The sequence below is a fragment of the Anolis carolinensis genome, chromosome 3 (assembly GCF_035594765.1).
Source record: "Anolis carolinensis isolate JA03-04 chromosome 3, rAnoCar3.1.pri, whole genome shotgun sequence".
In the NCBI taxonomy this organism is placed as follows: Eukaryota; Metazoa; Chordata; class Lepidosauria; order Squamata; family Dactyloidae; genus Anolis; species Anolis carolinensis.
In genome coordinates, this window is record NC_085843.1 from 65,552,790 (window position 1) to 65,566,058 (window position 13,269).

The 13,269-nt window shown below is 41.1% G+C and overlaps 1 protein-coding gene across 6 annotated transcripts in view; it reads right to left on the reverse strand.

Moving 5' to 3' along the window:
- The window catches only part of nrip1 (nuclear receptor interacting protein 1), a 118,831-nt gene that overhangs the window by 13,226 nt on the left and 92,336 nt on the right, over window positions 1–13,269 (reverse strand). For all 6 annotated transcript variants that reach the window (XM_008115691.3, XM_008115689.3, XM_062974994.1 and 3 more), the window contains one exon: window positions 10,632–10,785. The gene's annotated coding sequence lies outside the window, so the exon portion shown is untranslated. The remainder of the gene's footprint in view (window positions 1–10,631; window positions 10,786–13,269) is intronic.

Consider the following 13,269-nt stretch of genomic DNA (forward strand, 5'->3'; position numbering starts at 1 on the left):
ATGCAGCCCTGCCGCACTCCTTTCCCAATCTTTATACAGATTTCTCAGAAGACACACAAGGTGACTTGGTATCCCCATACCACCAAGAACATGCCACAGTTTATTGTGATCCACACACTCAAAGGCTTTGGAATAGTCGATAAAGCAGAAATAGATGTTTTTCTGAAACTCCCTGGCTTCCTCCATTATCCAGCGGATATTGGCAATTTGGTCTCTTGTTCCTCTGCCTTTTCTAAACCCAGCTTGTACATCTGGCAACTCTCGCTCCATGTATTGCTGGAGTCTGCCTTGCAGGATCTTGAACATTACCTTACTGGCATGGGAAGTAAGAGCCACTGTACAGAAGTTTGAGCATTCTTTGTTTTTATTTACATTTATTTACATCACTTTTCCCCCTCCCTTCTCACCCGGAGGGACTCAGGGCGGCTTACAACAGTCTGCAATTATATTGCCCAAAATACATTCAATAAAACAGTAACAGAATCCATAAACAATAAAACAGTACCGCATTAATTAAAACTCTAATTAAACTCTATTAAACCATGAATTATAAAATTTAAAATGCATATATAGTTAAGTTCATCCACTAACACCCTCGCGCACACCTTGATTCACGTCATATCAACCTCAGATGTTACTCCTCAAACGCTTGAGTACATAGACTTGTCTTCACAGTTTTCCTGAAACCTAGGAGAGTCGGAGCTTGTCGAACATTACTGGGGAGGGCATTCCACAGCCAGGGAGCCACCAACGAGAAGGCCCTGTCCCTCGTTCCCACCAGCCGTGCCTGCAAGGCAGGTGAGACCGAGAGCAGGGCCTCTCCAGATGATCTTAACACCCTAGTTGGTTCATAGGAGGAGATACATTCGGACAAGTAGTTTGGACCAGAACCGTTTAGTGCTTTATAGGTCAAAACCAGCACTTCGAATTGGGCTCGGTAGCATATTGGCAGCCAGTGGAGCTGGCTTAGCAGGGGGGTGGCACGCTTCCTGTATGCCGCTCCAGTTATTTATCTTGCTGCTGCACGTTTAACTAGTTGAAGCTTCTAGGCCATCTTCAAAGGCAACCCCACATAGAGAGCGTTGCAGTAGTCCAAGCGGGATGTAACCAGAGCATGGACCACCATGGCCAAGTCCGACTTCCCAAGGTACGGGTGCAGGTGGCACACAAGGCTCAGCGATGAGTCCAGGAGAACCCCCAGATTGCGAACCTGTGTCTTCAGGGGGAGTGTGACCCCATCCAACACAGGTTGCAACCCTGTACCCTGTTCAGCCTTACGACTGAACAGGAGGACCTCCATCTTGTCTGGATTGAGTTTCAATTTGTTCGCCCTCATCCAGTCCGACACAGCGGCCAGACACCGGTTCAGGACCTGGACAGCCTCCTTAGTGACAGGTGGGAAGGAGTGACAGAGCTGGACATCATCTGCATACAGATGACACCGAACCCCGAAACTCCGGATGATCTCTCCCAGCGGCTTCATGTAGATGTTAAACAACATGGGGAACAATACTGACCCCTGCGGGACCCCAGAAGACAATGGTTGTGACGCCAAGCAGGTGTCCCCCAGTGACACCATCTGGGACCGACCCTCCAGGAATGAGCGGAGCCACTGCAGAACAGTACCTCCAAGTCCCATTCCCGCGAGGCGTCCCAGAAGGATACCATGATCAACAGTATCAAAGGCCGCTGAGAGGTCCAGCAGAACAAGCAGGGACACACTCCCCCTGTCCAGCTCATGGTGTAGAACATCTACTAAGGCGACCATGGCTGTCTTGGTACCATTCCCCGGCCTGAATCCAGACTGTGTTGGATCTAGATAATCAGTGTCTACCAAGAATGCCTGGAGTTGTGCAGCCACCACATGATCCACGACCTTGCCCAAAAAGGGGAGATTGAAAATAGGCCAATAGCTGTCCAATTGAGTGGGGTCCAGTGATGGCTTCTTCAACAGCAGTTTGATTACAGCCAGTTTGAGGCTCGCTGAAAATATGTCTTCCCGAAGGGAGGCATTCACCACCACCTTCACCCACTCAGCCAATCCCCCTCTGGCTTCTCTCACCAGCCAGGATGGGCAGGGGTGTAGGATGCATGTGGTAGCCCTCACCTCTCCAAGCACCTTGTTCACATCCTCAGGCTGCACAAATTGAAACAAATCCATCAAAATGGGACAAGCGGATGCTCTAGGTACATCCTCGTTAATATGGTGTCAAAGCTAGAACGGATCAAAGCGTCTTTGTCTGCAAAGAACCGAGCAAATGCTTCACAGTGGGCTGCTGAGTTGTCAGAGAACCCGTCTTGGGAGACGGGATATAACAAACCTCTGACTACTCGGAACAGCTCCGCCAGACGGTTCTTTGCAGATGCAATATTAGCTGCATAGAAGGAGTTCTTTGCAGCAACAATTGCTGCGGCATATGCCCTGAGGTAGAGACATAGCCGTGTTCAGTTTGGCCCGTCCGGCTCTGAGCGCCACACGCTCTCTAGTTCCCTCTTCTTTCGCTTCATCGCTGCCAACTCCCCGGTGAACCAAAGAGATGGTTTAGCTTGGGTACTTGAGAGGGGACATTCCGGAGCGATCATGTCTATTGCCCTGGCCGCCTCCTTATTCCAGAGATCGACCAGAGCATTGATAGAATCACCAGCCGAGGCAGCAGGAAACCTCCCAAGAGCCGTCAGGAATCCATTTGGATCCACCAGTCTCTTGGGGCGGACCATTTTATTTATTTACAGTATTTATATTCCACCCTTCTCACCCCGAAGGGGACTCAGGGTGGATCACATTACACATATAAGGCAAACATTCAATGCCTTAACATAGAACAAAGACAAAGACAAACGCAGGCTCCAAGCTGGCCTCGAACTCATGACCTCTTGGTCAGAGTGATTGTTGCAGCTGGCTGCAGCTGGCTGCTCAACAGCCTGCACCACAGGCTGATCCTCCACCCCTGCGGAGGTTAGGGGGCGCAGCAAGTCTAAACCTGATCAGGTGATAGTCGGTCCATGGCAACAGAGCGATGGTGAGCTCCTCCACACCTCAACCTTCCTCCCATCCCTGGCAGAAAACCAAGTCAAGTGTGTGCCCTGCTCTGTAGGTAGGGCCAGATACTAATTGGGACAGCCCCATGGTTGCCATGGTGGCCATGAAGTCCTGAGTCGCCCCGGACAGAGTGGTCTCGGCATGGACATAGAAGTCCCCCAGCACAATGAGCCATTGAGACTCCAATGCCAGGCCTGAGACCACCCCGGCTAGCTCAGGCAAGGAGACTGTAGTGCAGCGGGGTGGTTGGTACACTAACAGAATCCCTACACTGTCCCGGCCACCTACCCTCAGGTGGGCACACTCAAACAGGGTTGACTGCAGGATGGGGCACCTGGTTAGGGGGATGGACTCCTTGTAGATTAATGCAATCCCTCTCCCCACCCTCCAGACCTTGGTTGGTGCTGCACGGTGTAACCTGGTGGACAAAGCTGGGTGAGATTACCCCCCCCCCCCAGCCTCGTCCAACCAGGTCTCCGATATGCACGCCAGGTCTGCCCGCTCATCCAGGATAAGATCCTGGATAATCGCTGATTTTCCGTTGACAGACCTAGCGTTCAGCAGCACCACTTTCAGATCGGAGGGTCCGCCAACCTGGGCACCCAAATTTCCTATGTCAGGAGGCCGTTTTAAACCTACAAGAACTCTTCTTTCCCTAGGCCGAAATAAATTATGCCTCCCTTTCCCGTATCTCCTAGCATTTCCCTTTTTGGGTATGGGGATGTAAATTGATTTTTTCCAATCTGATGGCCATTCTTGTGTTTTCCATATTTGCTGGCATATGGCATGCATTATCTTGACAGCATAATCTTTCAAGATTTTAAACAACTCAGCTGGGATCCCGTCATCTCCTGCTGCCTTGTTATTAGCAATGTTTCTTAAGGCCCATTCAACCTCACTCCTCAGGATGTCTGGTTCTAATTCATTCACCACACCATCAAAGCTAGCCTCTATATTATTATCCTTCCTATACAGATCTTCTGTATATTCTCACCACCTTTTCTTGATCTCTTCAGCTTCTGTTGGGTCCTTGCCATCTTTGTTTTTGATCATGCCCATTTTTGCTTTAAATTTACCTCCGATGTTTCTGATTTTCTGGAAGAGGTCTCTTGTCCTTCCTATTCTATGGTCTTCTTCCACTTCCATGCATTGCTTGTTTAAAAATAGTTCCTTGTCTCTCCTGGCTAACCTCTGGAATTGTGCATTTAATTGGACATATCTCCCCCTATCACTGTTTCCTTTCGCCTTCCTTCTTTCTTGGGCTACTTCGAGTGTCTCAGCAGACAACCATCTTGCCTTCTTGGTTTTCTTTTTCTTTGGGACGTACTTCGTTGCTGCCTCCTGAACAATGCTGTGAACTTCTGTCCATAGTTCTTCTGGGACTCTGTTTATTAAATCTAATAAGCCTATCCCAAGCCTATCATAGAATTTTCCTGAATAATGTGTTCAGAGGGGCTTTGCTTTTGCCTTCTGTTGAGGTTGAGAAAATGTGACTTGATTAAGGTCACCTAGTGTGTTTCTTCTAATGCAGTTTTCCCAACCCGTGGGTCGTGGGCCGTCAGTTGACTGTGTGAACAAAAATCTGGTCCACGAACCTCCTTTCTATTTATTTATTTTATTTTATTTATTTCATTTCATTTCCACTCCTTTCCTCAGAGCTGACCATTGCATTGGATATACATCAGCTCTAGATTATTAAATACAGTTTTCTGTGGGTGAGCAGATGGTGACTACTGGATGGCATATGTTCTGTATCAGAAACTACAGCTGATGTGGTCTATCCAATACAATTTTCTGAATCAAAAAACCAAACCAAATCTAAAGTTGACCAAAAACTGATTTGAAACCCTTTTGGTACAAATGTTGGAGAGTAGTCCCTGGTCAAAAAAAGGTTGGGTACCACTGTTCTAGTGAGAAGAAAACTTAAAAAGTACTTGTATTCTTTGAAAAGAAAATTAGCAAAGAATTACATCCCTACATCACTAAATTGTAGATTTGCACTTTAATTTGAATCTGGATGTTCTAAGTCATGGTAGAGATTCTGGTCCCACTTACCTAAGTGTATTTCAATATTTAAATATGGTCAATTAAATCTGGTACACAGAAGAATAAAGATTATAATAATCTACAATTAAATGCATCACAGCCAAACTTGACTACTAAATACAATCTGAGATTTGGAAAAAAAACCTGACAACAAAACAAGTGTGTATTATGCCATTAGGAAACATAAAGCACATTTGAAAAGCACTTATTCAAATATTTGAACTGAACTGAACTGCATCTTAAAGCTCCATTATATTTACTGCAGAAATAATGGATTTTTTTGTTTCAGCTTTTAAATTCTAATAAACAACAATGAAAAGTTGCAGTAAAAATCCTATACTTTAGGTATCACAAAAATAGATTTGACATACAGACATGGTACAAGGTCAAGGTCACAGATCAGGAAGCAAGATTACAAACAGGACTGATGTAACAGCTGGCATTTGATCAAAGCTTGGGGGATTTTAGTACATTTACCAGAAAATGCAGTTCATTTCCTTAATATAGTGCACTTCTTGATTTCTTTTTTCAAAAGAATCTTGAGTTTAATTTATGTAGGACAACACTTAAAATGCAGCACCAAGCTTAAGAAACAGCATAAGAAATAGCTTGTGCTAAAAGAAACCAGAAGTTGTCTGCTGCCATTATCTTTTATTTAAATATATAAATCAGAAAATCAGTTAGTTTCTTCCATCATAAATTTTATTGATAATATTCAAATAGGACTGTTCCAGAGCATTTTGTGCACCTTGTGTGATGCTATTATTTAAAAATTATTTCATTGGCAAACTTTGAGTATTCAAAGGTCTGTTGTAGGAATAGCTACAATATTTATAGAATTAACACAAGAGCAACTTTAGCAGTTTTCCATTATGTAAACAGTTACACAAAATATCACATCTGCATTATTGCATAAACAACAGATAAGCCCAGTGTAACTACATTAGCAGAATTTATGTATATAGTTGGGAATTTCTGTGTAAACATCCCTTATGTTAGCTATGAAGCAAAGTCACACCAGCCAAGTATGTTGATGGAGGGAAAGGAGAGAAGTGTAGCTAAATATTGTTTTCTTGGTCCTGCCCCTGCTCCCTGGTGTCTTCTTTCTGCTGCATTAAATGGGTTTTCTCCATAGTTTTGGTACAATTGACAACTAGCTTTGCCAGCTATAAGGTAGAACCAACTAGTGCAGAATGAGAATGCAGACAAGATCTTTGGATAAATGAAAGCCACTACATGTATGCTAGATTCTTGTCCTAGTTTATCAAAGAGCACAGAGGAGAACTGACTTGATGGGACCTAGGCAGTTGTAACTCCCATGTTTAAAAATACCACCCTGGATCCCACCCTATGCTATAATTATATGCTGGTGTCTAATACTCCAGGGGTTTCTGGATGACACTGATTTTCTGCATGCATTACAATCTGGCTTCATGTCTGGATGTGGAATGGAGACAGCTTTGGTCACCTTGATGGGTGCTCTCTGCTGAGAATTACGACTGGGGAAGCGTATCCCTGTTATTTCTGCTGGATGTCTCTCAGTGCCATTCAGTATAGACAACCTCAGTGAGATGGGATTTTGTGACAATATTTTGTAGCAGCTCAATTCCTTCTGGAAGCTCGAAACCAGAAGGTAGTGCCGTGGGACTACCATGCAACTAATTGATAGTAGGCCTGTGGGGTCCCATGGTATTTATTGTATAAATGGAAGAGATCATCCAGAGTTTTGGGGCCAAGTGACACCAGTATACTATATCTATCTCTTCTTTTCACCTCATTGCAAGAAAGCTTGAGTTCCACCCTGACAAGAAGGTAAAATGTAAATAAAAAAATGGATGGAGAAAGAGAATTATATTTGTTATACCTGATGAGAATGGATGGTGAAAAAAATCCATCAAATTTCTACTCACTGGAACTGAAAACTCAATGGTGATCAAGTTGTTATGTTGTTGTTTTAAATGTTTCATATGCAAACCTAATTCTGGCATTTGTAATTGGGAATAATATTCTCATAATATTATGGTGGATTCTTATTTAATTTTTAGTAGTGAAATGCAAATACATACTGTAAGTATAAATATGCACACAACGTTAAGGAAATAGCCCAATCCATGCCACAAAGGTAGCTAGATGGGGCCTGGCGGGATTGGATGGTTTAAGCCTTTCCTCCCACCTACATGTGACAAGGGACGGAGAAGCCTATAAATAGGTTCCACCCCTCACAATCAGCCTCTTTTCTAGTTGTGTGACGGTGTCTCCACCGTCAGGGTAGTGTGAGTTGTATGCTAGTTGCATAAGAACTGGGTAGGAATCTTTTCCTCCTAAGTTTCATCTGGGTTATATTTGCCTACCCCACACTGTTTTTGTGGGTGAATGGTCAGCTTCTGGAACGGTCTCTCTAGGGCATCTACCTTGGTGGACTGCAAAAGCCCCTCCCCCCTGAAGCTCGAATGGAAGTTTCTCACTTTTGTAAAACTTTGTGGTTTGGGAAGAAGCACCCCAGAATGGCCTTCCTATTAGTTCGGCTGGGGTGAGCAACCAAAATAGTTTGGATTGCCCCTTGGGGGTTGGATGCTTGTCCAGGGTGGTCTATGGAGGTGATCAGTGAAGTGACACATGTCCCTTGACTATACCCATCAGGAGGATTTAATCCCCCCTTTTCCCTGCAGGTTGCAAAAGTTCAATAATAAATTAATAAACAAATAGGTTGCATAATGGCCCCTATGTACCATATGTTTGTTGTCTGGCCTTTTGTGGGGATTCAAGAACATACCTAAGATTGGCTACGTCTGATATAACTGAGAATAATTTTTCTTGAATTAGGAAAATGCTTTCAAAACCAGCATCAGAAAACTGCTGAAGATGGGCATTTTCCAGAGCTGCTAAAAATATACATGAAAAAGAGTGACTGCATTTGGCCCAACAGATGATTTTTATCTAAAGATGTATGAAAGATTTTATGAAGATATTCTGAGTCAAATGTTTGCAAATGGAAATGCCTTTCCAAATTTAAGAAGAAGTGATCTGAAATCATAGGCCATTTCCTATACGACATTAAATTGGATGTAAAGTTGGGGTAGGCACTTATGGTGGTGCATCAGGGGAAACTCTTCATAAACATATACCATCCCTGACAATGGCGGGCAGCAGATTCCACTCTTTTCCTTCTCCTAATCTCTTCCTTGGGAACATTTATAATCCACAGGTAAAGAAAGACACAAGTTTTCACATGCTTATTGATAGTCCCTATTTTTTTTATTTTACTTTAAAAAAGTTTTATGTTTATCTTATTTTGTATAAATCCATAGCATATGGCGTTTAAGTTTCACTGAATGGCCTTTTTCAGGGGCTACACATTTAATATATCAACAGTAGAAATTTCTTGAGTTAGCAAAAATACTTTTCTATATAACTGGACCGTTACACAAAGAACATTTCAACGCAACATATATCCAACTTGCTCTAAAATCTACTGAACTCAGGAAGGCCAAACAAGATTTTTCTTTCACTTAAAAGCTCAAACATAACTCTCACTGAGTGCAATGGCCTTACTCCAAGGAAAGTGGGCATATAATTTGAGTGTTATGTGATTAGCTAGAAATCAATCGGAATTTGAAACATACTTGTTTAAAAGAACTTACCCCTAGGTAAATATGCATGTTTGTAGCCTTATAATGCAATCTTATACAAATATATAAATCTGCTCTGAAAGTCTCACTGAGCATTGCCACTTAGTAATTTTTAATAAAAGTATACATGTGTTTTTCTTTAAAAAAAAAACTACAGCAGTTGTGAGATTTTTCTCATTAACAACTATTTATCCAGCAAAGCAAAACTAGGCTTTTACGGAATTATGTGCATGCATTTTCATGTGAGACCGAACCCCTAAGTTTTGAAGAAAGGCATTTGAGTCTTAATCAGGGTGTGCTATGCATGTGAAGAAAGAGTTCAAAATACATAAAACTGATTTTGCATTGAAATGGGTGCATTTATAGGAAGAAAGGTGTCACCATTAAGCTAAAACTTAATATTTTGAGAAATATGGCTTTTTAAAGCATCTTAATGTACATTATTATTTTTTTAAAACATTTGCTTGGTTTTAGTAAAGGAATTACATGAACATGAACTTCAGAAATTTCCAGATAACCTACTGTATATACTCAAGTATAAGCCAGCCCGAATATAAGGCAAGGCACCTAATTTTACCACAAAAAATTGGGAAAACTTATTGACTCGAGTATAACCCAAGGGTGGAAAATGAAGTAGCTACTGGTAAATTTCAAAAATAAAATAAAATAAATACTAATAAAATTATATTAATTGAGTCATTAGTAGGTTAAATATTTTGAATATTTACATAAAACTGTAATTTAAGATAAGACTGTCCAACTCTGATTAAATCATTATTCTAACCTTCTTCAAGGTAAATGTGTTTACATATCCTTCCAATAATAATAGAGTAAAATAATAAATGCAATAATAACAATAATAATAGAGTAAAATAATGAATGTAATAACAGTAATATCAGAGTAAAATAATAAATGTAATAGTAAAGGTAAAGGTTTCCCTTGACTTCAAGTCTCGTCGTGTCCAACTCTGGGGTTGGTGCTCATCTCCATTTCTTAGCCGAAGAGCCAGCGTTGTCCATAGACACCTCCAAAGTCATGTGGCCAGCATGACTGCATGGAGTGTTGTTACCTTTCTGTCAGAGTGGTACCTATTGATCTACTCACATTTACATGTTTTCGAACTGCTAGGTTGGCAGAAACTGGGGCTAACAGTGGGCGCTCACCCTGTTTCCCAGATTCGAACCACCAACCTTTCGGTCAGCAAGTTCAACAGCTCAGCAGTTTAACCCACTGTGGCACCGGGGGCTCCAATAAATGTAATAATAATAAATAAAATACTAAATGAGCCAGTATATAGAAAATGACAAGAATTCCAAATTGAAGATACATTTGAATTAATATTCCCCACCCTCAAACACAAACACAAATCTTTTTCTGGAAATCTGCAAGACTCCAAGCCAAAATGTTTTTTATGCCCTTCCACTTCAGCTTTTAGGAAAAGAAAGCTGTCCGTGCTGAGTTTTTCTCAAAGGGCTGTTGCTCTACAAGTCTGAAATCTGATCAGTATAAGGAAAGTATGTAGAAGTCTGGATTCTCCTGCTAGATTTGCACCATATCCCCTGTAAAATGCTGGTGTCAATGGATGGGAAAGATCAAATGTACCTGGCTGGTCATGCTCAGGGAACATTGCAAAGCCCTAGTGCCTGGCAGATCCACAGCTCCTTTCCCCTATCCTTCATTCACTATGTAATTTCTGAAAATTATCAACTGATGAAGTGTGCTCTTGGTTCAGAGAGAACTGTGAGAAGTTTCTCCACAGAGCATGCAAGCTAAAACAAGCAGTGTTGATTAACTCATCTGTTTCCCTTCTGGCCCAAGATCAGTTGAATGTGCCAGTGGATTTGTACTTGCTGTTAGTATTTTTTACATCAGGGTTCATATCATATAATGTCAATGTGCACTGGGTCTGAATTACCTTATTTTGTTTACAGGGTCAAATTGATGCATTGGTGTTGCTTCTTCTGGCTCTGATTCAGTGGTCAGTGATTCAGACTGAAGACTGTACACAGTTTATGTGTTTTTTTTCTTCTCCTTCAAGATGATTGATGTGCAGTGTTAGTGCAAGTAATCTATAAGAAAAAGATGGCATGAACTTTAAATATACAGTTGCGACAATGAAATCTTAAGAATTCATAAACAAATATCTTATTAAACATTTGCAGAATACTAATACCAGCGCCACCTTTTCCCTCTAACCTGAAATCAGCAACACTAAAGATATGTAAATGCAATCTAAATTGCAAGAAGGTAAAAAATAGATACTCTGGTATCTCTCTTTGTTGCTTATTTAGAGTGGACATTAAGGAAAAAATTTAAATTATAGATACCAAATATTGTCAATGAATATGTAAAAGCTGTAACTATTACAATTCTAAAATGCCTTTCACTGCTGCTGGAACTGATATGGTGATAAAAGTAGGGATGCACTGAGGGTCTTTAGTGTCGTTCAATATACCACTCAGACTGACATTCCAAATGATATTTCTATTTCATTTCTTTCGCTCCCCTTTTCTTTCACCTCTAGCACTTGCAGAGAGCCACTATTTTGAGACAATGAGTCAGGCTGGAGGAATACCTGTGGTCCCAAACATGAATGGACCACAGGATTTGGCAAGTAACAAACAGTCACACAATCACTTCCCTCAGCACATTATGTGAGTTAGAAATAAGCCTAAAATTGCAAACAATTTGGGGATATGGATCAGCAGCAAAGTATCTAAGTTTGTGATGACACTTTTTATGGTGCTTCAAACAAAAAGATACAAAGAAAGCTCCAGGTGCAAAATAATGAAAATGCAGTGTAATGCAAATAAAGAAAGAATACACATCTAGGGCAAAACAGAACCCAAGTTCACATATCAACAGAAGGGACCTAAGCAGCTGATTTTTTTCATGTAAGGAGCAACTTGAGAAACTGCAAGTCGCTTCTGGTGTGAGAGAATTGGCCGTCTGCAAGGACGTTGCCCAGGGGACACCCAGATGTTTTGATGGTTTTACCATCCTAGTGGGAGGCTTCTCTCATGTCCCCGCATGGAGCTGGAGCTGACAGAAGGAGCTCATCTGCACTCTCCCCAGATTAGATTTGAACCAGCAACTTTCAGGTCAGCAACCCAACCTTAAAATCACACTGATAAAGCTGCTGATAACTTAAAAAGAACTAAGCCATTTTTGGAAAACTCAATGAGAATCTGGATACAATGGGTGTGAATTATGAAAATGCAAGTTTCATATTGGGGGCTATTAAGATAATTTTTTAAAATCTGCTAATACTATAATGTCTTTATACAAATTTATCATATGATAACAACCAAACATGTATATTGTTGCAACCATTATACTTCAAAAATACTATAAAGCATGAAAACTGAAGAACAATCCAAATAACTTAAGGGCTACTTCTCTTTGCAAAGAGATGGGACTGGAGCTTCGTAGCTTAGGGGAAAAGTGAGGAAAAGCGGGCCGTGAAAGAGCCATGGCATGAGGAAAGGGTTAATAACAGAACCTAGGGACACTCAATGAAATTCAGTGATAAGAGATTACAGGAAGGAGAAAAGGAAGTACCCTATACATTCATGAATAAGTCTAAAAATTTCAGCCCAAAAGAATCAATTCAAAAACCCTAAGTTGACTTATCTATGAGTCAATATGAGAACTGTTCCTTAATGCCCATTTGAAAAGGAAGCATCATATACTCTGAGTACAGAGGTGTAAGTCAAGAACTTATATCCTGGGAAAATGTAAAAGGAACATCAACTCCCTCTACTCTCTCTGCCATGGTGCCTCCTCTGAGCTTTTTGAATTTCCGGGTGGGGAAAGGGTGGTGCAACTGGGAGCTTCTGAGCTTCTGAGGTGGCACAGGTGTCTCCTCCGCCCTGTCAAATGACCCTCAATTTATAAAATTATGGACATATAAAAATCCATAATTTTGACCCCCAAAGCTGCTCTCAACCTATACATGAGGTTGATTTTATATATGAGTATATAGGATACCAAAGTATATGGTTAAACTATGAAATTCATCACAAGTGATGTGGTGACAACTACCAAATTGGACAGATTTAAAATTTGAGAAGGCTACCTACAGCTACTAGTCATCATAGCTTCCAATTTCAGCTGCTATGGAATACCTATCTTTACTGCTAAGACATATAACAAGCATAACTATGATTTTGTTGCCTCACTCTATCAGAGTGGTAAAAGTGGACTTCTGAGGAGAGGGGAATTCTAGGGAAGTCTCTTTTGTGTCTAAGAGCCTGAGAAAATGGCTTCTTCAAGATCAAAAGATGAAGTCATCATAGTCCAATTGCGATTTTGCTTCATCTCTAGAAGGAAAGTCCTTCTGTTACTGCTTCCCATGACAATCAAGTGATCGTATTTCTTGCTATTTCCAAAGTAATACTGAAAAGTCTGTATCTGTATCCTGGACCAGGGCGAAGGAACATTACAATCAATATACTTTTTATTAATTACAATCTGGGCGTGTAGTTATAGCACTAACAACAAACTTTTGATCCTATATAATTTTATTGGTATGGAAATGTTTTATTTTCCTG